Below are 26,740 nucleotides of genomic sequence, written 5' to 3' on the forward strand. Positions count from 1 at the left end.
TCACCTCGGTTTGAGGCAGTGGTTGACAGAATGTGAAGCCGATTTCCACGCTGGAGACACGTCAAGGAAATACATATTGGGCTTGCGTTAATGTCTTTTTTATTGATATTTTGTAGAACCGGCATTTTCCTGTCCTATTGGAATATTGAAGTATGATGGTTTAAAACAAAATCCGAAGACATGACATGGGTTAGAAAGAAGAAGAAACGCTTAGCTTTGATGATTAAGATCTGCCAGTCTCCGTTAAGTTTCTCAGTATTGGCATATTTTTTAACTAATACCCCTTATAACGGGAAATAGCCGTTATTGTTTTGTGGGGTTCTTTCTTCTTCTCTTTTTTTTTTTTTTTTTTGCAGCTTTTAGTTGAGAGAGGATATATCTGACCCACCACCTATGAACACGGACTCATGTTTTTGTTATATGGTTTTGTTTTTTTAATCTTATTTGCTGTGTGATTTCATTTAAACGGAGCCACCCATTCTTTTTTTTTTCTAGGGAAATATATTCTTGTGGTGGGTGTTCATTTAATGAACTCAGATTTTTTTTTTCTGCTACCGCCACTAGCTGTAACTAAAATGGCCTGGAATTAAAACTGCAGCCTTTGTCTTCATCACAAAGGAGAGAGGTGGGTAATACCTTCTGTGGATTTTTGTGTTAGGCTTGTTCTTTCATACATGTTTCCAGTTTATGGGTTTATTATCTAATTTTTTTTCTGCAGGCATGGAATTATGTGGTACCGATTTTATTTGGCTGCACGGAATTACTCGTATTCAAGAGGGTATATGTAAAATATTTCTGTACAGTATGTCTGGTGTTGTGTATGCAAAGACACACACAGATGTGCATAGAATATGTGAGAAAAGGCTTTTATGTAGTTGCGGGTGTCTGAGAGTACATATACATTTATCTTATGTAATCATTTACTTGGCTGATTTCGTTCTATTATGCTGAATTGTCACAGTTCTGTACGCAATAATCTGTACACATCCCATTTTCTGGGCTTAATGTTAACTTGTTGGACGTATCCCCAGCTCGTTCAATGGTCATGTCTGTATTTTCAGTAAAGAATCAGTGAGTGCAAAGCGTTTCCTCTTTCTGCTCATGTTGGTGTGTTTGATAAATAAACGTTTTTTTTCCATGTTATTTTGCAGTGGAAAACATAAAGGACTCTATCTATCTATCTATCTATCTATCTATCTATCTATCTATCTATCTATCTATCTATCTATCTATCTATCTATCTATCTGCCCTGTTTCTTTTTTGAACTGCCATGTTTTCCTTATGTAATATATAAAGCTGATATTCTTTTTAAAAAGTCCAGTATTTCTACCTTCTATTTATTTCATAGTATCATACCAAAAACAAAATATGGTTTTGAAAAATAGTGTTTGTTAATGAGGCTAGCAATTGGGTAAATGGATTTTGAGTAATTGCTGTCTTCTTTAGCTTACAGTACTTGGAATTTTACATACATGAGTTTTCAGCTGAGGTGATTCAGGCTTGTGCGGTTGGTGTATATCTGGTCGCCCCCTCTCTCTGTATCCACGGAGATATATCCTGACTGTTGCTGTTGCTATCCAGCTCTCAACAAAAGCCCAGCCCCCCACTCACTGCCCCCCCCATCAAACACTCACATACACACGCACACGCATTTCTCTCCCACACACACATACACACAGGGAAAATGTAGCATAGTCCAACAGGCCTAGAGCTCGGGCCTGCAAACAGCAGAAAAGCATCATTTCTTTTACAAATATATTTAGCAAGGCTTGGTCTGTGGTACTTTATCTATCTATCTATCTATCTATCTATCTATCTATCTATCTATCTATCTATCTATCTATGTATCTCACATCTGGTCTTACATGATCATTTAAAAGACAACTTTACAGCTGCAGAACAATGTAGGAAACATTGAGGAAATATTCCTCTAGCATTTGAAAGGATCACTTCTTCAACACAAATGGTTGATGGCATATTTTATTGAATTAAAAGTGTAAAATTTTGTTAAGAGCATCAGAGAAAAGTGAAAAAGGAAGAGCTGCAAAACCAGTTCCTTAGGATGCTAGCTTCATGTTTATTTTGTCCTTGCTTTTTCTTGTATGTGCTAGGCAGAGGTTTCAAGTATATGTCTTGGTAGAAGAATAATCATATCATTTTTATTGTTTTTAATTTCCTATCAGTCATATATTTAAAAAGAAATATATTAAACAGAAGCACTTAATGTTCAATCCTAGTATAATGTTCATTTGTTAAAAATAGTGCAAGGTTTGAATAGAATTTCTGTGCCTACATGAACCTGTACCGGTTATCCAAAGTCAAAACTTTCTCACTAATTTGTAAATATTAGTTGTTGAAGTGACATTGTGTGACAGATCAGTCCTTTCTCCAGCCCCATAGTTCTCTTACCTATTTGATCATCACCAGCAGCTGCACCACACCTTGACAGGATTTTGCTCTTCTCCTTTCCAAGATGTCCATTTGATCGTTTTTCTAAGTGGGAGATCGTGTATTGAAGTTATGGTCAACTGATTGGGTACAAGTTATTGTACTCGTGAACATTTTGTAAAGATCAGTTGACTCATTACAAAATGATCAAGGATTCTGATTAAGGTCTCAAAAACCAGGGTGGCATTCTGAACTTTTTCGCTTACATCATTTTTCTTTCTAGTGTGGGCAGACAACGTGGGCTAGTGAGTCACACAAGAATAGGTAGAATAGCAGCTCACTTAGTGTGACTTGGTTTCCTTCAGAGAATGTGCTTAAATATGAAATGATTTTATGTTGCCGAAAGTATTAAACATGCTTTATAATTAAAGTAGCACTGCATTTTGAGTACTATTGTGTAGTTCAGAAACAATTGAAACATTAATGTGCAAAATTAAATAGCATTTTCACCGAACCTGTTTTACAGAGAATGTCTTAAAACAAACAAGTGAATTAATGAAAAAAGCTTAAGGAATAAGAGCTTGTGTTAATTTGTTAATTTGCATGTAACTCCCACACCTTGGGTGATTTTTGCTTCACTAGAAAAGACCGTTCGTGAAGCAACTATTTATTTTAGATTTTGTGCATTGTCAAGCTGAACTTCATTTCTTAGGTCATGTGATCTTCCTGTGATGCTCAGTGTGAGGAGGGTGTGATCCATCAGTGTGTGTTCTTTGTCGTGAAGTGATAGCACCCTTTCTCGTTGGTGTTCCTGTGTGTTTCCTTGAATTCCATCCATCCATCCATTATCCAACCCGCTATATCCTAACTACAGGGTCATGGGGGTCTGCTGGAGCCAATCCCAGCCAACACAGGGCACAAGGTGGGAAACAAACCCCAGGCAGGGCACCAGCCCACCACAGGTTTCCTTGAATTATGAACATACTGTATAATAGATTGTTTCAGTTGTTCACATTTGTTTATGCAGGAGGCACACCAAAAAGTAGCCCTCATATCACGGAGTACATGCTAACATGACCTTCTTGACATACCTGTCTGTTGAAATAATCACCACATGAACTTATGAAGACTTTTTTCCATGTAATTAATGTCACTGACCACCTCCTGCGGAACAGACTGAAGGGTTTCTAGGTAGCTCACATAATCAGTAGTGCATCACTTTTTCACTATTACCCAACTGTGCTCTGTGCAGGAGAACTTCCAATGGGAAATTGTTCCATGACTGCCCCACGTGTCAGCTTGCAGAAGCTTGTACAAACATACACTGTCATAATCGAAGTACGCTGTTTCAATGAATATGACACACGTCTTCTCTCCAGTAAGCACATGGATAGCACAACTAATAACTCCAAACGTGCACAGGGACTTTCTGCTAGCTTCACCAGACCATGTTTGCTGTCAGTAATACCAGGGTATGGCTGCTGTCTATGTAGGGGGCTACTTTATTGTCTACATCCTTCTTTTCAGTTTTAAATAAAAATTCATTTAGCTTCCATGATTGTTAAATGTATATCTATGGAAAAGATGGAACTCTTCTTTATTGGATAGGCCCAAATGAAAATTCTGGTTGTAGATACACAATATTACCTTTCACAGGTTACGTAACAACAAAACATCTTCAAGCCCACATAATACAATTCACAGATATGAGGGGCAGGATCCTCTTCCAGCAACACTGATTACGAGGCAAAAGCAACCTCGAATGGACTGCCATTTTATCATGAAACCAGCTCATGCCTACACTGAAGCAAAGGTAATTTAGAACCACCAATCAACCTAATATCCATGTCTTTCAGGATATGTGAGGAAAACCAGAGTATCTGGGGGAATCCTCATATAGACATGTTGACAGTGTGCAAACACTCCACAGACAACAAATCGCAGACTCTGGATCCATGAAGTAGCATTGCTAACCATTGTGACACCCCTGTTGTATTTAACTGTAGGCAGACACGTAACATAATGGGCAACATTCCCTCTTTATATAATTTGTACCGTACAGTACTTCTGTCCTTGGCAGTGGTGACTTTTGCTTTGGAGTTTGAATGTCCTCCTTTTGTTCAGATGTGTGTGTTTAAAAGACTCTGGAGGAAGATTTATACCACTAAACACTGTGTGCTATTACAGGTGTGCTTCAAATATGGATGTGACCAGCGATGGACTGGTAGATGGTCCTCTGGTAAATCCTTCCTTCAATTATATTGCTTCTGAGATGAAACTCATCATAAATTTGCTGCATAATTATTATTACATAATACTACTGCAGTGGTTTTCAGGTTCAATCCAGAGGTAACCTCTGTGGTTGTGAATTTTTCTTTCAACCAATTTCATAATCAGTGTGTCATTTTGTAATGAGTCAACTGATCTTTACAAAATGTTCACGAGTACAATAACTTGTACCCAATCAGTTGACCATAACTTCAATACATGATCTCCCACTTAGGAAAGCGATCAAACAGACATCTTGGAAAGGAGAAGAGCAAAATCCTGTCAGGGTGTGGTGCAGCTACTGTTGATGATCGAATAGGTAAGAGAACTATGGGGCTGGAAAAAGGACTGATCTGTCACACAATGTCACTTCAACAACTAATATTTACAAATTGGTGAGAAAGTTTTGACTTTGGATAACCGGTACAGGTTCATGTAGGCACAGAAATTCTGTTCAAACCTGACATTATTTTTAACAAATAAACCTTATGCTGGGATTGAACATTAAAGTGAGTTCATTTTTAGGCTACAATAATTAATTAGAAAATAATAACTGATAAATACTTGTATTCTTTTCCGTAACTTTGCATGCTTACATCTCTTTTTCCATTTTCTTTCTAGTTTATCACCTTCTGTACAGGTTGCTTACTTGTAACCAAATGCTGATGATTAACATCGAGCCCTGAAGAAGCATGCTAAAGGGAAGCAATGACTTCGTCATTCTCACTTGTCTGATCACTGGAAATCGCTTCTTACAAATGAGCAGATAACAGAATATGGTACAGAAGACATTGCTGCCCTTTAGCATTCAGTGTTGTTAGCATGTGGATACAATTAAGAGAGCAAACAGTCAGAAAAAGGTGAACTAAAAGCAAATGGCAAATGCAAGCATATAAAGCTTTGACAAATATTCAGAAAAAATAATGAGATTAATTAAAGTAAGAATGACACACTGATTCAGAAACTGGTTATAATAAAAACCTGCAGCCACATTTGCCTCCCGAGACTCTTAAACTTGAGAACCATTTCACTGTAGCAGTTGAAAGGTTTGTATTATTTTTTAAATTTACTAGGGGGCTCTGTGAGCTCGCTTGGCTCGCCATCCTCCGGACTTTGCATCTCTGCCACTCGCGTATTGGGGATTTCACTTTCACCAAACAACAAATCTTTTATTTCTCATGGATACGCCTCTTTATTGGGAAGAAACACTACTTTTCCCTGATGGCAACACGAATTAGATGATCTGTAAGTCTCCGACTTAAAGTTTAAAGCCGAACAATATCGGCATACTTCTGTCATATCACCTGTGTCCATATATTCACTCTCTTTTTGCAGTTCTGTAATAATAATTTCCGTTTGTTAAAGCTAATGCGATCTTTACTATCAGTTTTTTGAGACTTTTTAATTTTAGTACTTTCATAATCTCTAAATAACCTGCTCCGCATGAGTATCACATCGTTTTTGAACCTCTTTACAACATTCTACCTTGTCTTCTACTCTTTGTCTTTAATTTCCAACCCCGCTTGGAGCTGAGAGTGCAGGAACTATGTCTGCCAATAGCATTCACACAAATGAAAAGTGAGTGGACCGTGGGTGTGGTTGTAAATGTTTGAGTGGAGGATGTGACTTGTCAATATCTCTTGGCAAAAAGTTTCATCTCACGGGACCTGAAATGATCTCTCGCAGGAGTTGAAATTATCTCTGAGAAAGTCTCGTCTCAGAATTTCCTTTTATAATGGAGAGATATCAAAATTATAATAGTCATAAAGAATATTACATAGTAAAATGTATGCAGTAGAAATAAGGATATAAAGAAACATTACTACTGTATTTTATGATGCTACCGTTTGGAGAAACAGAGGAGTCACCAAGTTATGACTTACCTGTGTGGGAGATGAAGCTTCATGTGGAGGTGGACAAACATCCAGGCTGGAGAGCTATGAAGGAACTTTTATGCAGCATTTAAGTGATCATGTACAAAATGTATATGGTCCAGATTTCTTGCTTTTAAGGTTTAGAGTACAGTCCAATAATTAACTGCTGTCTCCATTCTTTATATGTGTTTTTCTTGCTGAATAGTAATTACACTTGATAAACATGAGCTGTGAAGCGTTGATTGTTGTAAATGTTGTTAGCATTATTTTTTTAATGAAAAAAAAAGCTGCTGACATACATTCATTATTGTCACACTGAATATTAAACAAATACATGTTAGCATTACTGTATCTTTTAAGGAAATGTCTTGTCTACTTTAGAAATTGAACAGTAAAATTGTGAAAGGAGCTGAATGTTGTTTTCCTTTTTAATGTATTCATGTTTTTAACTGTAAAAAAACACTTGGTAGTTCATACAAGTTTTTAATTTAAAACATCTTGCTGTAACCCAGATTGTAGTTTGAATAGTGCATTCCATTTCACTATAATAAATTCTACATATATAGCATGATGGCACACTTATGACACACACCGGCACACTGGGCTTTCCACACCTGGTGGTTGTCAGCATGGGGGTTTCATTTTCTGTGGGTGGCTATGTGTGTTTCTCGTGGAGGTTTCCAGCTTCCCTCCCATTTCAAACAAGGCTTACTTCACTGGCAGCTCTGAATGGATCACTTGTGAATGTGTGTTGGTGTGTGTTGGAGTGAGCCCAGCGGTGGTCCTGTGCCTTGTCCAGAGCTGGTTTAAGGCAGAAGCCAACTGTGTATGACATGTCGGTAAATTGCAAGTCACACTCGGACACATGTCCACTTCTGGTTACACCTGGCCAAGGAAGAATCACCAATCAACCTGACACAAACATCTTTGAGAATAAAGAAGAAACAAGTGTGTCCAAAGATGGCCAATAAAGTGCAGGGTGCACAGACACTAACTGGGTGGACATTTGAACCATCGTGCCTAGTGCAGGTGGGCAGCAACACTAACTACAGCACCAACCCAGTAAGATTTGTTTACTGTTCTGATTGCAGATTTATTTATTTCCTTATTATATAAATAACTAGCAAAATACCCGCGCTTTGCAGCAGTGAAGTACTGCCTTAAAATTTTTATTAAGAAGAAAATTAAACCTTTTTAAACTGAGGGAAAATATACCAATAATTATTTGTTAAGGACCTTTTTGTATACCACATTGTCATTTCGGCCCTCCGGTTGTAGTATGACCAAGCTGTGCGCTGAGCTTACTCTTGAGCATGTAACGTACAGTTGGCCATGTGAACAGTAATCTTGTTTCAAATCTCACAGCTTGGATTGCTGCTGTCATAATCAGTTTGAGTTTCGTGGTTTGTTTCAATTACGTTAGTATTTGCAGGACTTGTGTTGAAGAGACATTCGGCATCTGTCAAGCGTTGTAAGCATACAACCGGTTTCATCGATAACTTCACATCCAGCTTTTGAGAGTTTAAACATTCATAAACATCAAAGTGTCCACTACTCAAATCGTCACCTGTGAGTCTAAGATGTTTAACAGGCACTGGCAGTTGTCGAAAGGTGTAAAATATTTGGCCATTTCAGTACACTTGAAAGCGACAACTGAACAATTCAGCGGCAGCCATCAACTCACATGCAGAACCATAGGTGAAGGGCTTAAGCATTCCACTCTTATAGTGCTCCTGTGTAGTATAATTATCTTCTGTACCGTCATCAGTCCACACCTTGAACCTGTCCCAGTCATTCAATACATAAGACACAATGTTCCTCCGGATATCAAGAGTGAGCCTGATATGGCCGTGCAATATGTAACAAAGAGAATGGAAAAGGCAGGTGCCATCTCCGGCATGGAAACCACTTGGTAAGTGACAGTTCTTTGATCGATGGTGATCACCTCGATAGACATGTTAATGGTGGTACGGTTGGAATGATAAAGAAAATGGGTACCTGAACAACGTAAAGTAAGTCTAAAATACCAACACAATAACTATAATCGTAATAAATGAACAATAAAACAGCAGAGAAGCCGTGGATTAAATAAAAAGGCTGTAGTTATCAGCAGGGAGACGTGAATCCCGTGGTGAAGCAAGGAAGGGAATGTAGAGACTGGAACGACGGACGGCCTTATATAGGCAGGCAGCCAACAACATCCGAGCTTTAGGCTATGGACGTCTATATGTACGTAAGTAGGATTCAGTTAGCGTTGGGAACCTGCGTACCAAATTTCTTGAAGATGGGCCCATAAGTAACAAAGACCATTGAAAACTTCAGTATGGTGTTCGACAGTGGCATCATACCACCGAAATAAGTACGTACATTGGTTTCGGTTAGCGCGGGGAAGCCGCCTACCAAATTTCGTGAAGATGGGGCCATAAATAAGAAAGTTCACATGGCGGACTTCGTCGACCGTTATGACCATTATGCATAGAATTTCGAAATGAAACCTGCTTAACTTTTGTAAGTAAGCTGTAATGAATGAGCCTGCCAAAGTTCAGCCTTCTACCTACACGGGAAGTTTGAGAATTAATGACGTTGTAAAGTTCAATATGGCGGCCGACAGTGGCATCATACCACCAAAATAAGTACGTATATTGGTTTCAGTTATTGCAGGGAAGCCGCCTACCAAATTTCGTGGAGATGGGGCCATAAATCAGAAAGTTCAACATGGCGGACGTTGTCAATTGTTATGACCGTTACACGTAGAATTTCGAAATGAAACATGCTTAACTGTTGTAAGTATGCTGTAAGGAATGAGCCTGCCAAATTTCAGCCTTCTACCCACACATGGAAGCTGGAGAATTAGTGACGTTGGAAAGTTCAATATGGCGGCCGACAGTGGCGTCATACCACCGAAATAAGTACGTACATCGGTTTCGGTTAGTGCAGGGAAGCCGCCTTCCAAATTTTGTGAAGATGGGGCCATAAATAATAAAGTTCAACATGGCGGACGTTGTCGACCGTTATGATCGTTACGTGTAGAATTTCGAAATGAAATCTCTTAATTTTTGTAAGTAAGCTGTAAGGAATAAGCCTGCCAAATTTCAGCTTTCTACCTACACAGGAAGTTGGAGAATTAGTGATGAGTGAGTCAGTCAGTCAGTCAGTGAGGGCTTTGCCTTTTATTAGTATAGATTTAATTAAGAAAGTAAAGGGCTATTTGATATTAATGATTGTACAATTTCATATAGCGGATCAAAATAACATTTACAACATTAAACTTAGATGACAAGAAAAAGAGACATCTTTGATACTTTGTATTAGGCGAAGTAACCAGAAACACTTCAAAAAGTGTTTTTAACATTAGCGGCCTATTTAGTGTACATTTATATTTAACCAGTTTATATTTATTAAACAGATTTTTTTTATCCTAAGCAAAACTTAGGTATTTGAATACAAAAGTTACGGAGTGGTATGTGCACTGAACTCGTGACCATTGCAGTGTGTTAAGGCTAATCAGTGAAGTACAACACAGAAGGGAAATGATGATCATCATCTGAAAATCTGTCTAATTAAATGAATAAATAATACATTTTAAAATAATTTGTACCACAGAAAATGCAAGTAAAATTCATTTTTGGTATTGGGAGAGAGATACCCTGTAAATTTAACATAAGGGTGATTTTCAGACTGTTTTTATTTTTTAGTTTGTGGAGGTTATAAACAAAAGGTTTCAAAAACACTCTGAGATTAATAATGCAGGCATGTTTTTAAATGGCACAACTTATTACTGTATTTCTTATGATCGCAGTAGTTTATACAATTTTGAGTAAATACACTTTTTGAAAGACTGTTTGTTTTGTCAAATATAACTTACAGTCATAGCTGTCCAAAAAAAAAAAACAGACTTGCCAAGGAAAAAATGCACCAGTTGAAAAATACAAAAAAACTAGAGAATATAAAATAAAATATGCTATGAAAAGACCTTTTTTTATCAATACTGTAATGGTTTTCATGTCAGAGTATATTTTTTTGCAGCTTTAACACAGCTAAACAATCAGCATAAAGTTGTAAGAATAACTGTTGCTGATTTAAGAGGTTTTTGATATTTGTTGTAATAAAGTTAACAAATTTTTAGCTCTGGTGCCACAGTAGTTCCCACAGACTGGCACTGCCACTTTACAGGTCCAGTGCACTGCAGACCCTGACTATCTTTGTGAAATGTCCATGTGTTTGCTGTGTTTGTGTCAGTTTTTCTTCTGGGTGCTCCAGTTCATTTAAATGGTCCCAGTGTGAATGTGTGTGTGTGTGCGTGAGTGAACCCTGGGCTGTGATGGGCTGGTGCCCTGTTCGGGCTCTTTTCCTGCATTGTGTCCAGTACTGCCAGGATAGGCTCTTGCTCCCTGCTGCTTTGAACTGGAGTAGCTTGACAATAACTATGATTATTATTTGTTTTTTTTCAGTGTACATATTTTATTTTCTAAATATACATTTCTAATAGGCCATAATTGAATGTAAAGGTGAATTGTGGTATCCTAGGGAAAGTCCTAATTTTTCTGTTGAGATGTCAGAGTTAGAGAGGCGGCAGCTTTCCATAGCCATTTTCATAATGCTTGAGTTATCCTCGAGCATTGTTTGTAATCTATTTGTGTGTGATATTTACTTTTCAGATTCAGGTACACTATAAACATTTAAAAAAACTGAGGATTGTTTCTTTAAATTTCTCAACATAGTCATGAATTAGCAGCTGTAAGCTGGTCAAATAAAAAAGAATGAACTTGAAAATAAAATTTACTAAAAATTCCGAGTGAGTTTTCTGAATTGCTCTGTTATTGGTCAGCGGAAAATATACTTCAGTTTAACAAAGTTTAGTTGAGTTTCTTATAGCTTGCAGTTAAAACAAAGAACACCACAAACCCCATATCTTCGTCTCCTGCTGCACACTTGGGTAACTCCACTGGACCACCAATTGGTGAATTCCACAGCTGCACGTTTAAAAGCAAGTCAAACGGCAACTGCAACAAGAATGTGATATCCGATACATTCAACCAACACAAAGCGTAAACAGTGACAAAATAAATCAATTCCTAAGTAGCAGATCTGACATAATTATAAAATAGCATTTTAAAAATGCCATTGACTGTTCTTGCAACAAGTAAGAAGGAGTGCTACCAAAAAAATGTGTGGAAATTTCAAAAATTTGAATTTGTGGGAATTACCAGCTTTGTGCATGATGCGCACAATACAGTGCCAAATTTCAAGATTTAGAATGTCTTTTTTAGTTTGTGAAATTAGGCAGTGGCTATGCCTTTGTCAAAGACTATAGAATTTTTTATTAAAAGCAACAGAAATATACAAAAATATGGTTCCATTACTATATTCATATGTATGGGGCTATAGTGAAAGAATCACAAAACACAAAGGTAAAAATTTGGGGTAGCCACCCTGTATATTTGAAAATTAGCAATCAGAAGCAAAACAGTGGTGTCTTTTCAGACTGAGCTCAATACAGAACTGAATTGCAATGGAACAAGATGGTGGTTATAAAAAGCCACGACAGAAACTGAGGTCAGGAGAGCCAGGACAGGAAGTGAGGTCATCAGGTGGGATTTTTCTTCTGTAGGTCCACAGAGGAGGAAAGAGAGAAAGTATTCGCTTCCAGCGCCATCCCCTGGCCCAGTGTATAATCAGAGCACAGTAAAGAGTTCAGCCAACACGTTGGTGACCCTTATAATTGAACTGAAAATAAATACAAAAGATACACCCAATACTTGCAGAAATGTCTTTCCAGAACCGAGTTCCCAATTGAACCGTCTCAAGATAGCAGATCTTCTGGTCTTAAGTCCTTCTGGCAGTAAGAGGCAGGTCCATGTGAAACAGACACCAGAAGAGATGTCAATGGCGTTATAGCCATCAATCTTCAGGTCTGCAGAGGAAGGAAGAGAAAAGCCATTAGGATACCCCTGGAGCAGTGGAGAATTACAATCACCAGAGCCCTTAAGCTGTCCCCTATCGCATGCACATGACAATGCATATAAATGTTTAAAGATGACTCAACGGCCAGTGGCAAAAATATTTTTTGGTAAATAATTAGATCTAAATATATCTGATATTTAAACTTTTAATAACAATTTGAAACCTTTATGGCTTATTGACAGATATAATTATTTGTATAAGTACTTGGCATATCTTATGATTAAAATTAACCAGAGAAAGCAAGTTCTTCATTTTGACATAGTTATTATTACAGTATTGCTAGTCTCTACTATGAAATTTTTATTTAAAAATATTTTTTTCATTGTTTTTTCAAAGTATTGGGAGGAGGTTAGGAGCACACGCTGCTAGAGTGCATTGCTGCACCCACCACATGGCAAATCAACTCAGGATCCCAGATTAAGACCCGAGTGCAGCCATGCAATTGGTGACACCTCAGCACCACTGGATGAACAATAAATGTAGCGTTACAAGTAAGACTTCAGGTCTTTCATACCAAATTACAGTACATCTTAAAGAATTAAAGAAGCTATGCACAACAGAAACATCTCTGCATGAAGCATATGATTTGGGTTTTGTGACTAAGTGACACGTCTTCCCAGCACTTGGGTTTCTTAGCCATTAATTCTATGTTGTAGTCAGAAAAGGGGAGGACATATTTGTGTGTAAGTACTCAAGCTTCGGAGCTGATGCTAGAAATGTTGTAAACTGTACATTAGGCTACCTGCTTCAAAAATAGACCCCTAATGACCCCTGTGCCCTGAGTAATTTTCTAGCATCATATTAGTTTAACTTTGTCCACTCGCTGTCTAAAAATGTAAGTACAATTTTTCAAATTGGTCACTGAGAGGAATAAATCTATTACATTAATCAGAAATATTGCCTCTTGAGGATGTTTATATTAAATTTTGTTCAGTAGGGTGTGACAGTGATGATACTGCCTTGCAGTAAGGAGATCATGGGTTTGCGTCACAGGTCCTCCCTGAGTGGAAGCACTTAGAGTACAGAGAAAAGCGCTTTCTAAATGTAAATAATAATAATAATTATTATTATTATTAGCACTGCTGCCTCACTAATTCATTTTCTTAGGTTGGGTGCCTGTTAAATGTATATGTATAGCTTGATGCCCTCCCCTTATATCTGAAGGTGTTTTTTCTCTTTTTGCGCTCTGGTTTTATTTACACATTGCAAAGAAGTGTGTATCATGTTTTTGATGAATTTTAGATTGGGCCATTGTGCATGGTTGCATGTTTGGGCACTGCAAAGGACTGGCTTTCTCTCCAGGGTTGGATCAGACTTTTTGTCCAGTGCTGCTGGAATAGGCTGTGACTCATATCCCTGTCCAGGGTTAAGCAGGTTTCGGGATGTTATGTTACATTTTAGAATTTGCTTCCAAAAATGGTTTCAAATTAGGCCTGGGCAATATATCAGATTTTTGGTTTGATATTTAATAAAATCAATAGGCAAAAGCCAGATGTTCACTTACATTTGATTTTCCACAACTACTTGTGAATGTTAAATAAATCCTCAAAGTCTCACTGCTGTTTATAACTCTTTCCATGTTGCGTAGAAGAAATGAGCCGACAAAAAAGAACAAAGATCAGAAGAGGAAGAGTTTTGAACATTTAGGGTTAGCAAATGCAAACCTCTGAATTGCAAGGTAACTAACTAGGAGCTTTGTCTTTCCTAATTTAAAACAGTCAAACAGGGGCAGAGAGATAGCCATGTTTACTGATTGACAGACACTGACACCAGCATGGCAGGTAAGGTTTTGAACACAATACAGTATGTACATTGGAAATAGAGGAGACATAAAAAATTAAAATGGTTGGAAGAAGCATGTTATTTGAGATGTTTTTTGAGGCAAGACTATTCATGAAATTGGCAAATTTTGTGGGAAAAAACTGTTTTCTTTGCTAATATTTCATATTATTATTGTTAGAAAATATACTACATCTATGGAATATAGCGGTGATCTTCAGTCTTGTGTTGTGAGAGTATATCGAGATTTATCAAGTATGGCATTTTGGTTCAAAATAATCAAAATATTAATTTAAGTACATATTGCCCAGCCCAAATTCAGATATTTAATTTCAATTTATATATTTGATAACCAAGCAACACATTACCAAAGGCTAGTTAGTACAATAAATACTGTGATATTTATATTATTAATAATCAAGTCCTACTTAATGTGTGAATTGAAATTAATATTTGTAAATAATGAACAGAAGGATGCAGTTTTCAGATCAGACTACAGTCCATTATGATAAGACTTCTGATATTCAGTCTTTAATTGATTATACCTAACTAAATGATGACATATATTTTGAAAATATTTTCAGTATTGTAGGTTTATCTTTTGACTTACAGCTTAGGGACGTTCTTTCCTCACTGATTAATGGGAGGTGGGATGGGATTTCTCCAGCTGGGCAAGGTTTAACCATGCGCTAACAATGTACTGTAACTTATCGGGCTAGACTGTTAACCTATCCTGTGAGATTATTAGAGGATTTTATGAGCCCAATACTTTCTTAATAAGGTAAGAGCTGATGCAAAGAAGATCTGGTATAGGACATCGGAAAAATGGGTGAAACAGTAAAGCAGGGCCTGGCTTCATCTTTCATGATAAGGGTCTTGACCCAGATATATTTTGGAAAGTCAGGTTTAAGCAAAGGTTTGTGCAGTACAGTTTTGTGTTGAGCAGAATGAAGTTTTACATTAATTGTAAAGTATGTGTCATATCAAGAGCTGAACTCAGGTAAATATCTGAAAATCTAACTGAATGGTCCTTTACCCAATGATCTCTCATAATATTTAGCGGTGTACTCTTTGGAAAGCACTAGTATAGTGTGAAGGCAATACCCTTGTCATACAGTAGAAAGTGAGAGAAGGTTAAGAAAGTTGGCCAGATTTCTTTTAGCAATATTTATATTTCAGGCACAGGTGTACAAGGTATACATATCATTAGTCAATATCAAAATCAATAAGGGCCTCAAATCAATAACACTCATATTACATACATTCCATCTTGTATATCTTAGGTCTAGTGGAAATATATGGTTAACTTGTAAGTGTGTATATTCTACTCTAAGTGAGTGTACGGGCACTGAATTTCTATTTAGATGGTGGTAATTAGTATCTGGTGAACAGAGCAAATGTACAGTGCACACTAATTCAGGATTTCCTCTCTAAACTTCTCTCTAGACAAGGCAGTACAAATTGGTTTCTTTCAAATTCCATTCGGCCACAGACGTATAAAATGGTCCTAAACAAAATACAAAATAGTGCTGAGGTAACATATTTAATTGGCAAAAATAAATAAACAGCAAGTAGTACATTTATAAAATAAGAATTACACTGTATATATATATATACTGTATATATACTAGCAAAATACCCGCGCTTCGCAGTGAAGAAGTAGTGTGTTAAAGAAGTAATGAAAAAGAAAAGGAAACATTCTAATAATAACGTAACATGATTGGCAATGTAATTGTTTTGTCATTGTCATGAGTGTTGCTGGCATATATATATATTGTTGAGGATGCCACGATCCGGCCGGGATGCCTTGAAGGACCGGAAGTGGGCGTGTGCCCATCTGGGATCACGTGGGGGCTGCCTTCCTGGTTGCTTTGGGGGCCACGGGTTCAGGGCATGGAAGCCCCACCCTGTAGGGGCCCGTGGTCACCACCAGGAGGCGCCCCAATGCCTTGGGGACTTGTGACCTCAGCACTTCCGTCACACCAGGAAGTGCTGGGGGGAAGATTTATAAGGACACCTGGAGAGCTGCCGGGAGAACAGCTGGCACTTCCGCCACGCTGGGGCGTGGCCAAGAGGGGAATGCCGGGAATCACCTGGAGCTCATCCGGGAGACTATAAAAGGGGCCGTCTCCCTTCATTCAGGGCTAGAGTTGGGTGGAAGACGGACAAGGCAAGAGAGAGTGGAGGCGGCCCGAAGAGAGGCATTTTGTAGTCAGGACTGAGTGTTGGGGTTTGTGCACTGTATTCTGGGTCTGAGTGACCATATTATTTGTAAATAATTGTAAATAAACACGTGAGGTGGTGAAGAACAACATGCCCGCCTGTCTGTGTCCGGGTTGGCTCCACAATATATATATATATATATATATATATATATATATATATATATATATATATATATATATATATATATATATATATATATATATATATATATATATACACACACACACATATAGACATATATATATATGTGTGTGTATATATATATATATATATATACATATATATCCACATATATATACACATAGCAAAATACCCACGCTTTGCAGCGGAGAAGTAGTATGTTGAAGAAGTAATGAAAAAGAAAAGGAAACATTTTGAAAATAACGTAACATGATTGTCAATGTAATCAATGTAATTGTTTTGTCACTGTTATCTATATCTATATCTATATATATATATTGTGACAGATAGGGGGTGCTCTCGCTCCCTTGAACCCCTGTCCACGACTCCAGACACCAGGTAAAAGTCCACAAGTTGACTTTATTTAAATGCCACAGTGCACAAAGCACCGTCTCCTCCACAATACTCATATAATAAATCAATAATCACTAAGAAACAATCCTCCACTCCCAGACGCATTGCCACCCTTCCACCCAGCTCAGCTTGCCGACTAGGAGCTCCCACAATCCTTTTATATTCCATGACCCGGAAGTGTTCCAATCCCCAGTCCATGTGACTCTCAATCCCTTCTGGGTCAGGTACAAGTCCTTTTCTTCACCCCAGAAGCCTGTCATTCCCCTTGTCCACGTGTGCTTCCGGGGCGTAGGGAAAATACCCGTTTTTCCTCCCTGCAGCATCTCCCATGGCATCCAGCAGGGCTGCATATAAAAACTACATTGTCCATGATGCACTGCTGGTCTTCTGGGGACCTCCATACTGCAAGGAGGGCTCCACCTGGCGGCTTGGGGGTATTGGCCGGGATAAATGGCCGGCCATCCACTACTATATATATATATATATATATATATATATATATATATATATATATATATATATCCTTTGGGGTGCGAGCAGCTGTTGCTGGGGGTGCCAGAATCCATGAAGGAATAAAATGAAAAACATTATTTGTACAAAATCTTAATTTATTTATCCATTCCTAAATAATTAAATGGGCAGGCTATTTCGTATCAGTGCAATACGCTGCTTGTTAAAACGGATGACTCCTGCTCTTACGTGCACTTAGTGCTATTATGAACTATCGTATCTGTTCAAGTTCTATTTAAATTTTAAATATAAGTAATTTTATTTAGTCGACAGAAATATGTTTAGTAGGAATGTAAGTTAAATTTAGTCATCATTGCATAAATTTTTCTTCACCATAGAAATTTAAAGACTAAATTCAACTTCCATTCCTACCAAAGATATTTCTGGCGACTAAATAGAACCTACTTATATCCAAATTCGAGCTATTGAGCTGTCGCCTGCCTGCCTGAATAAGCCACCCTCGCTTCGCTCTTACTTTTTTACCGTTCATTTAATCATGGCTAGTGGCGGAAAAATTATAAAATGGAAAGAGGATTACACTGAGTATGGTTTTACCAAAACAATTATTGATGGCGAATAAAGTATCCATTATTCATAAAGCTTCAATTGGTGATCTGTTTTTTTGCGTTAACCTCATATTTTTTTCATACTTCTTCTCAAACCAAAGGGGTGCGAGGGTAAAATGAATCGGGAAGCACTGATATAAATATATTGAATATATTGAAATAGTTTTACTGTCAAATAATGCAAACAGTATGCGGCACATGTTTCGCCCTAATTCTGGGCTCATCAGACGTACACACTCACTGCACCCCCTCTCAGGAATCGAACCTCGGACGTCAGCGCTTGAGGCGAAGCCTCTCGTGTTGTGTCACGGCATGTGGTTTGTTTATTTGACTGTATGTAGATCGGGGTGTATATATATATATATATATATATATATATATATATATATATATATATATATATATATATATATATATATATATATATACCAATGTGAACAGCTGCTCCATGCTCTCATTCAGATTTTTCTGATGAAGGAAGTTAAGGACATCAGTGGGAGATTCGTCTGCAAAATCATCCATGGCATACATTACAGTCAGTTCTGTTTTTAGCCGAGACAGATCAAAAAGCGCTCTGTGGCTCTTGTGTTAAACTGGAGAAGGCTGCATGCATGAAATTTTTCTTGTATTCCCAAAACTTCTGGGGCTCGAGGAGCGTGACAAACATCAGGTTTTCATGGTCTTGAAATCTGGTCTGTGTCTGGCAAATAATATTGTCCAGAATCCTGCCATGGAGTCGGCCGTAGTGCACGCGACGATCTTTCTTTTGGAGCATTTGCAGTTCGTTCAATTGCCTCGTAGAGTCCCTCATATCGGCTTCTATCCAATCAATGGGTCTGAATATGGTGACGTTGCCGTACGCCTGCTATAGGGCCCTACTGACACCAACTCAAAATCTGATTGGTTGAAGCAACAGGTTAATCGACATTTATTCTGTGTTAGAGTGTCTCCACAACAGATTGTGAAAGCCTCTCTGCCTGGCAACAAATGATGGCTGAAATGTGATTGGTTAAATATTTTAATACGAAACTCCGCCTCCCATGGCCGTCGATCTGCATTCTATTACAGTATATGGATGAAAATACGTTCCAGTTATGACCATTACGCGTACAATTTCGAAATGAAACCTACCCAACTTTTGTAAGTAAGCTGTAAGGAATGAGCCTGCCAAATTTCAGCCTTCTACCTACACGGGAAGTTGGAGAATTAGTGATGAGTGAGTCAGTCAGTGAGTGAGTGAGTCAGTGACGGTTTTGCCTTTTATTAGTATAGATATATATATATAAATAGTATAGATTATATATATATATAAAATTTATAATAAGAAGAAATATAACAAGTCTCCAGGGAAATCATAACACAGATTCACAAAATTATGGAAGTAAAGAGTTTTGATTAGTAATATAAGACTCCATATTATACTTGCAGAAAGAGAAAGTTGGTGTTCAAGTCCACTTACAATTCCTTTAACTCTCTGGTTTACACAAGTAGATGCCAAAAGGGTTCAGTGGTAAAGATAAATAAGATTGGGAACAAAGAATATCTTTGTCTAATTCCACATTTTAAGACGAGGAGATCATAATTTTGTATCATTCAAAGTGAAGCTTATGGGCTTGGCTATGATAGTTTAATATATGTGCATATATTGGGTCCAGATCTGAATTTATATAATGTGTAATTCACCTCTATTAAAAGATAACACAGCAACACCTCAGGAAGCTCTTTTGGTGCGGGTATAATATATTTTATATTGAATATGCATTAAAGATTTAATAGTAATAGTCAGCACTTGATAAATGTTGCAAAATTATATAATAAAACACTTTGTGTACTTTTAATGAAATAACTTTGTCCAAAATATTAACATCAATGTCTAATAGGAAAATTGGTCTGTAGTGTGAACATGCTTTCCAATTCAGTTTATTCATTGAGTTCAAGTTGAGAGCATGTTCACATATTTACAACTAAGAAAAGCATTAACAGTAAATGAATAAACTATACAAAATTTATGTACACAAACACATTGTTATATTTGTAATAGTTGTCATTTTTCTTTGGGAAAACAGAAATGGATACTTGAAGAGTTTGTTTTTTTTTGTTTAGATATTAACTTTCCTTCTCTGGCTGCGGTAAACATAAATAGCATTGATGGAGACTTCATTTAACAGAGAGTATGTGTAAGATTCTACTGGACAGCCATCTGGGCTTGCATCTTTCCCACTTTGTAGAGATTTAACAGTGTCCTAGGTTTCTAATAGCATTAAATGTTTGTCCAGTTCTTTTGCATACTGCACAAAACTGTTGTATTTCTATTTTATTAAAAGTCTTCAAATAGATCATTATTTTCATTACAGTCTATCGTGAAGGAAGACCAGACAATATTTTTTCCTCGACATATATTCTTTTAAAGGCTAAAATGTTGGTTCAGCCAGTATTTATAAAGCTCTTAAAATTGTCCAGGATTTTGTTTTGCTCATTAGCTAGACTTTATAATCATTTATATGCATTCCTTGCATTACAGGTAGATATTTTAAGTTTGCAGAAAGCATAACTTGGTACTGTGTATACTGTATAGCAGATGCTGCTTGTCAAAACAAAGAGGTACATTTAAAGAACAACTTTGAAAGGCAGCTTGGCTTAGAGGACAGGGCAGAGCCTCATAACAAATGAAAACCAAAGCCATATGTACAAAAGATTCCCAATGATGCTGGCAATTTGTATTTCCTAAATGATGCTGGAAATCTGTGAATCTGTATTTCAGACCTGGGTGCAAAAGTGAGGAGCCCAATGTCCTATCTGTTCAGCTGGTGTGTATGTGCCTTTAGCAAATAATGACACTAGTGATGTAGAAGCTCATGTTCACTCTACAAACTAAAAAACTACCATTGAGTGAGAGAGCTTGTCAGCAAAAGTGACAGACTATTTTGTGAGACCAGTTAAAACAGATGATGCTGTAACTGCAGCCGCGGGTGTTGGCTTTTCATACGGTTAAGCATCATGATAGCTACAGATCAGTGGAAAGCCTAGTAGGTGTAAAGGGTTTGTGTGTGAGAGTAGCTGTTCTTATAGCCATGAGAAATAAAATATTTAACTTGTTTCATTATATTTCAAAATGTTTAATTAAACTTGATTATTTTTGCAATCAATGATGACTCTTCCTAAGTGAGTATAAATATCATTGCCTTAATTTTTTCCTCAGACTTTTGTTGTATTAAAAGGAAAAAAAAAGTTTTAAATTAGGTAGATGTTTTTCTGTTTATCAATTAAGTCAGAGAAATAGAAACCCTGCAACTTTTTAAACAAAGCAGATCATTTTCTTCCATATCTTTCTGTTCTCTGCATCTTGCTCTGTTACACCCATCACCTGCATGTCCTGTCTCACCAGATCCATAAACCTTCGCTTAGGCCTTCCTCTTTTTCTCTTCCCTGGCAGCTCTATCCTTAGCATCCTTCTCCCAATATACCCAGCATCTTTCCTCTGCACATGTCCAAACCAATGCAATCTTGCCTCTCTGACTTTGTCTCCCAACTGTCCAATTTGAGCTGACCCTTTAATGTACTCATTTCTAATCCTATCCATCCTCGTCACACCTAATGCATATCTTAGCATCTTTAACTCTGCTACCTCCAGCTCTGTCTCCTGCTTTCTGGTCAGTGCCACCATCTCCAACCCATATAACATAGCTGGTCTCACTACCGTCCTGTAGACCTTCCCTTTCACTCTTGCTGATATCCATCTGTCACAAATCACTCCTGACACTCTTCTCCACCCATTCCATCCTGCCTCTCTTTTTCACCTATCTTTCACAATCCCCATTATTCTGTACTGTTTATCCCAAGTATTTAAACTCATCCACCTTCACCAACTCTACTCCCTGCATCCTCATCATTCCACTGACCTCCCTCTCATTTACACACATGTATTCTGTCTTGTTCCTACTGTCCTTCAGTCCTCTCCTCTCTAGAGCATATCTCTACCTCTCCCGGGTCTCCTCAACCTGCTCCCTACTATTGCTACAGATGACAATGTAATCAGCAAACATCACAGAACACAGGTACTCCTGTCTAATCTCATCTGTCAACCTGTCCATCACCATTGCAAATAAGAAAGGGCTCAGAGCTGATCCATGATGTAATCCCACCTCCACATTGGATGCATCCGTCGCTCCTACTGCAGACCTCACCACTGTCACACTTCCCTCGTACATATCTTGTATAACTCTTACGTACTTCTCTGCCTCTCCCGACTTCCTCATACAATACCACAGCTCCTCTTGAGGCACCCTGTCATATGCTTTCTCCAGGTCCACAAAGACACAATGCAACTCCTTCTAGCCTTCTCTAAATTTCTCCATCAACATCCTCAGAGCAAACATTGCATCTGTGGTGCTATTTCTTGGCATGAAACCATACTGCTGCTCACTAATCATCACCTCACTTCTTAACCTAGCTTCCACCACTCTTTCCAATAATTTCATGCTGTGGCTCATCAATTTTATTCCCCTGTAGTTACTGCAGTCCTGCACATCCCCCTTTTTCTTAAATATCGCCACTAGTACACTTCTTCCCCTCTCCTCAGGTATCCTCTCACTTTCCAAGATTCCATTAAACAATCTGGTTAAAAACTCCACTGCCATCTCTCCTAAACACCTCCATGCTTCCATAGATATGTCATCTGGACCAACGGCCTTTCCATTTTTCATCCTCTTCATAGATGTCCTTACTTCCTCCTTGCTAATCCGTTGTACTTCCTGATTCACTGTCTCCACATCATCCAACCTCTTCTCTCTCTTGTTCTCTTCATTCATCAGCCTCTCAAAGTACTCTTTCCATCTGCTCAACATACTCTCCTTGCTTGTGAGTACGTTTCCATCTTTATCCTTTATCACCCTAACCTGCTGCACATCTTTCCCAGCTTGGTCCCTCTGTCTAACCAATCGTTACTGGTCCTTTTCTCCCTCCTTACTTCTGAGTCACCGAGTTTTGGACTGGGCTTTCAGCTTTATGATCAGTACGACATTTTTAGGTTACCTTCACTAATATGATGCTGTTAAACTAGCAAAGCATAATTTTTTTGTTGAGATAAATTCAGAAGTGGGTGGCAGAGTGGCACAGTTGGTTAGAGCTGTTGACTCATGGCTCCAGGCTCCTGGCCCAAACACTGTCTCTGTAGAGTCTGCACTTTCACCCCTGTGTCTGCCTGGGTTTTTCTCTGAATACAAATTTCCAAAGATGTGCAGGTTAAGTGGTTAAGTAGTGAATTCAAATTGGCCCAGTGCAAGTGTTTGTTTGAGTATGCTCTGTAATTCTGTAATGCCCCATTAAGGGTTATGATGGTGCCAGGAAAAAAAAAGGATTGGCTTTGCAATCATATTTTAATTTATTTAACAAAAGAGAAATGGAGCACCTTTTACTTAAATCATGTCATTCGTATTAAAAACATTTGGAAATGAGATACTAGTCCATCAAATGCATAACAAAGATGTCAGGAATGCTAAAACATAAATCAACAATAAAGAACTGAACAAAACATACTTAAAATAGAGAATTAAGTAATACACTTGAGGAATACTAAAAGTAGGATGACCATTCAAAAATAAAGATGAGGTTAACACAAAGGGTATATGACATTTGACATATTATTCTAAAGTAAAGAAACTTATTTATTTTTTCTGATTAAAATTTGAACAATTGAAACTTCTCAGTAAAGTGTTTAAACAAACCCAGCCAAAGGGGATGCACAAACCAGTGTGTTTCTTCGTGCCGGTCCCAAGCCCAGATAAATGGGGAGGGTTATGTCAGGAAGAGCATCTGGTGTAAAATTTTTCCAAATCAATATGCGGACAACAACACAAATTTCAATACCGGATCGGTCAAGCCTCGGGTTAATAACAACTGCCACCGATACTGTTACCCAACAGGGTGCTGGCAGAAATTGGGCTACTGTTGGCCAAAGAAGAAGAAGAGGGGAGAGACGTGTCCAGAGGCAGGAGGAGAGGAGGTAAGTAAAGATAGTGGAACTGAGGGTAGGGACTTTGAATGTTGGCAGTATGACTGGTAAGGGAAGAGAGTTAGCAGATATGATGGAGAGAAGGAAGGTTGATATATTGTGCATGCAAGAGACTAAATTGAAGGGTAGTAAGGCCAGGTGGATTGGAGGTGGATTCAAATTGTTCTATCATGGTGTGGCTGGGAGGAGAAATGGGGTAGGAGTTATTCTGAAGGAACAGTATGTCAAGAGTGTTTTGGAGGTGAAAAGAGTGTCGGCAGAATAATGATTATGAAGCTGGGAATTGGAGGTGTGATGATGAATGTTGTTAGTGCATATGCACCGCAAGTTGGGTTTGCAATGGGTGAGAAAGAAGATTTTTGGAATGAGTTGAATGAAGTGATGAACAGTGTACCCAAGGGACAGAAAGTGGTGTTTGGAGCGGATTTCAATGGGCATGTTGGTGAAGTGAACAATGGAGACGAGGAGGTGATGGGTAGGTATGGTGTCAAGGAGAGGAATGAAGAAGGTCAGAGGATAGTGGATTTTGCCAAAAGGATGGACATGGCTGTGGTGAATACGTATTTTAAGAAGAGAGAGGAACATAGGGTTACGTACAAGAGTGGAGGAAGATACACACAGGTAGATTACATCCTGTACATAAGTGTTGATGCGAAGGAGATTGAAGATTGCAAAGTGGTGGCAGGGGAAAGTGTAGTTAAGCAGCATAGGATGGTGGTCTGTAGGGTGACGTTGGAGATCAAGAAGAGGACAGGGAGATAAGGCGCAAGGTGAAGAGAGAGGTGGCGAAGGCTGAAGATAAGGTATATGATGAGTTGTATGAGAAGTTGGACACTAAAGAGAGAGAAAGAACCTGTACTGATTGGCTAGACAGAGGGACCAAGCTGGGAAAGATGTGCAGCAGGTTAGGCGATAAAGGATAAAGATGGAAATGTACTCACAAACGAGGAGAGTGTGTTGAGCAGATGGAAAGAGTATTTTGAGAGGCTGATGAATGAAGAGAACGAGAGAGAAGAGGTTGGATGATGTGGATATAGTGAATCAGGAAGTGCAACGGATTAGCAAGGAGGAAGTAAGGACAGCTATGAAGAGGATGAAAAATGGAAAGGCCGTTGGTCCAGATGACATACCTATGGAAGCACGGAGGTGTTTACGAGAGATGGCAGTGGAGTTTTTAACCAGATTGTTTAATGGAATCTTGGAAAGTAAGAGGATGCCTGAGGAGTGTAGAAGAAGTGTACTGGTGCTGATATTTAAGAAAAAGGGGGATGTGCAGGACTGCAGTAACTACAGGGGAATAAAATTGATGAGCAACAGCATGAAATTATGGGAAAGAGTAGTGGAAGCTAGATTAAGAAGTGAGGTGATGATTAGTGAGCAGCAGTATGGTTTCATGCCAAGAAATAGCACCACAGATGCAATGTTTGTTCTAAGGATGTTGATGGAGAAGTTTAGAGAAGGCTAGAAGGAGTTGCATTGTGTCTTTGTGGACCTGGAGAAAGCATTTAACACAGGGTGCCTCGAGAGGAGCTGTGGTATTGTATGAGGAAGTTGGGAGTGTCAGAGAAGTAAGTAAGAGTTGTACAGAATATGTACGAGGGAAGTGTGACAGTAGTGAGGTCTGCGGTAGGAGTGACGGATGCATTCAAGTTGGAGGTAGGATTACTTCAGGGATCGGCTCTGAGCCCTTTCTTGCAATGGTGATGGACAGGTTGACAGACGAGATTAGACAGGAGTCCCTATGGACTATGAGGGTTGGTTATGACATTGTGATCTGTAGCGATAGTAGGGAGCAGGTTGAGAAGACCCTGGAGAGGTGGAGATATGCTCTAGAGAGGAGAGGACTGAAGGTCAGTTGGAACAAGACAGAATACATGTGTGTAAATGAGAGGAAGGTCAGTGGAATGGTGAGGATGCAGGGAGTAGAGTTGGTGAAGGATGAGTTTAAATACTTGGAATCAACAGTACAGAGTAATGGGGATTGAAAAAGAGAGTGCAGGCAGGATGGAATGGGTGGAGAAGAGTGTCAGGAGTAAGTTGTGACAGACGGGTATGAGCAAGAGTGAAAGGGAAGGTCTACAGGACGGTAGTGAGACCAGCTATGTTATATGGGTTGGAGACAGTGGCACTGACCAGAATGCAGGAGGCAGAGCTGGAGGTAGCAGAGTTAAAGATGCTAAGATGTGCAATGGGTGTGACAAGGTTGGATAGGATTAGAAATGAGTACATTAGAGGGTCAGCTCAGGTTGGACAGTTTGGAGACAAAGTCAGAGAGGCAAGATTGCGTTGATTTGCACATGTGCAGAGGAGAGATGCTGGGAATATTGGAAAAAGGATGCTAAGGATAGAGCTGCCAGGGAAGAGGAAAAGAGGAAGGCTTAAGTGAAAGTTTATGGATGTGGTGAGCGAGGACATGCACGTGATGGGTGTAACAGAGCAAGATGCAGAGAATAGAAAGATATGGAAGAATATGATCCGCTGTGGCGACCCCTAACGGGAGCAGCCGAAAGAAGAAGAAGAAGTTGTTTTATTAATATTATAAATAAGTAGGGGGCTCTTTCCTCTGCTTGCTTCTTTCGCCAACCCCCATGCATCTCTGCTGCTCGTATATGTGTAAGCG

General features: G+C 38.6%; 1 protein-coding gene across 3 annotated transcripts in view; it reads left to right on the top strand.

Annotated features, from left to right (window-relative positions):
- Positions 1-363: 363 nt before the first annotated feature.
- Positions 364-26,740, top strand: part of gpr173 (G protein-coupled receptor 173) — a 124,370-nt gene continuing 97,993 nt past the window's right edge. For all 3 annotated transcript variants that reach the window (XM_039774713.1, XM_039774712.1, XM_039774714.1), the window contains exon 1: positions 364-625. The gene's annotated coding sequence lies outside the window, so the exon portion shown is untranslated. The remainder of the gene's footprint in view (positions 626-26,740) is intronic.

This window comes from Polypterus senegalus, chromosome 13 (genome assembly GCF_016835505.1).
Source record: "Polypterus senegalus isolate Bchr_013 chromosome 13, ASM1683550v1, whole genome shotgun sequence".
Lineage (NCBI taxonomy): Eukaryota > Metazoa > Chordata > Cladistia > Polypteriformes > Polypteridae > Polypterus > Polypterus senegalus.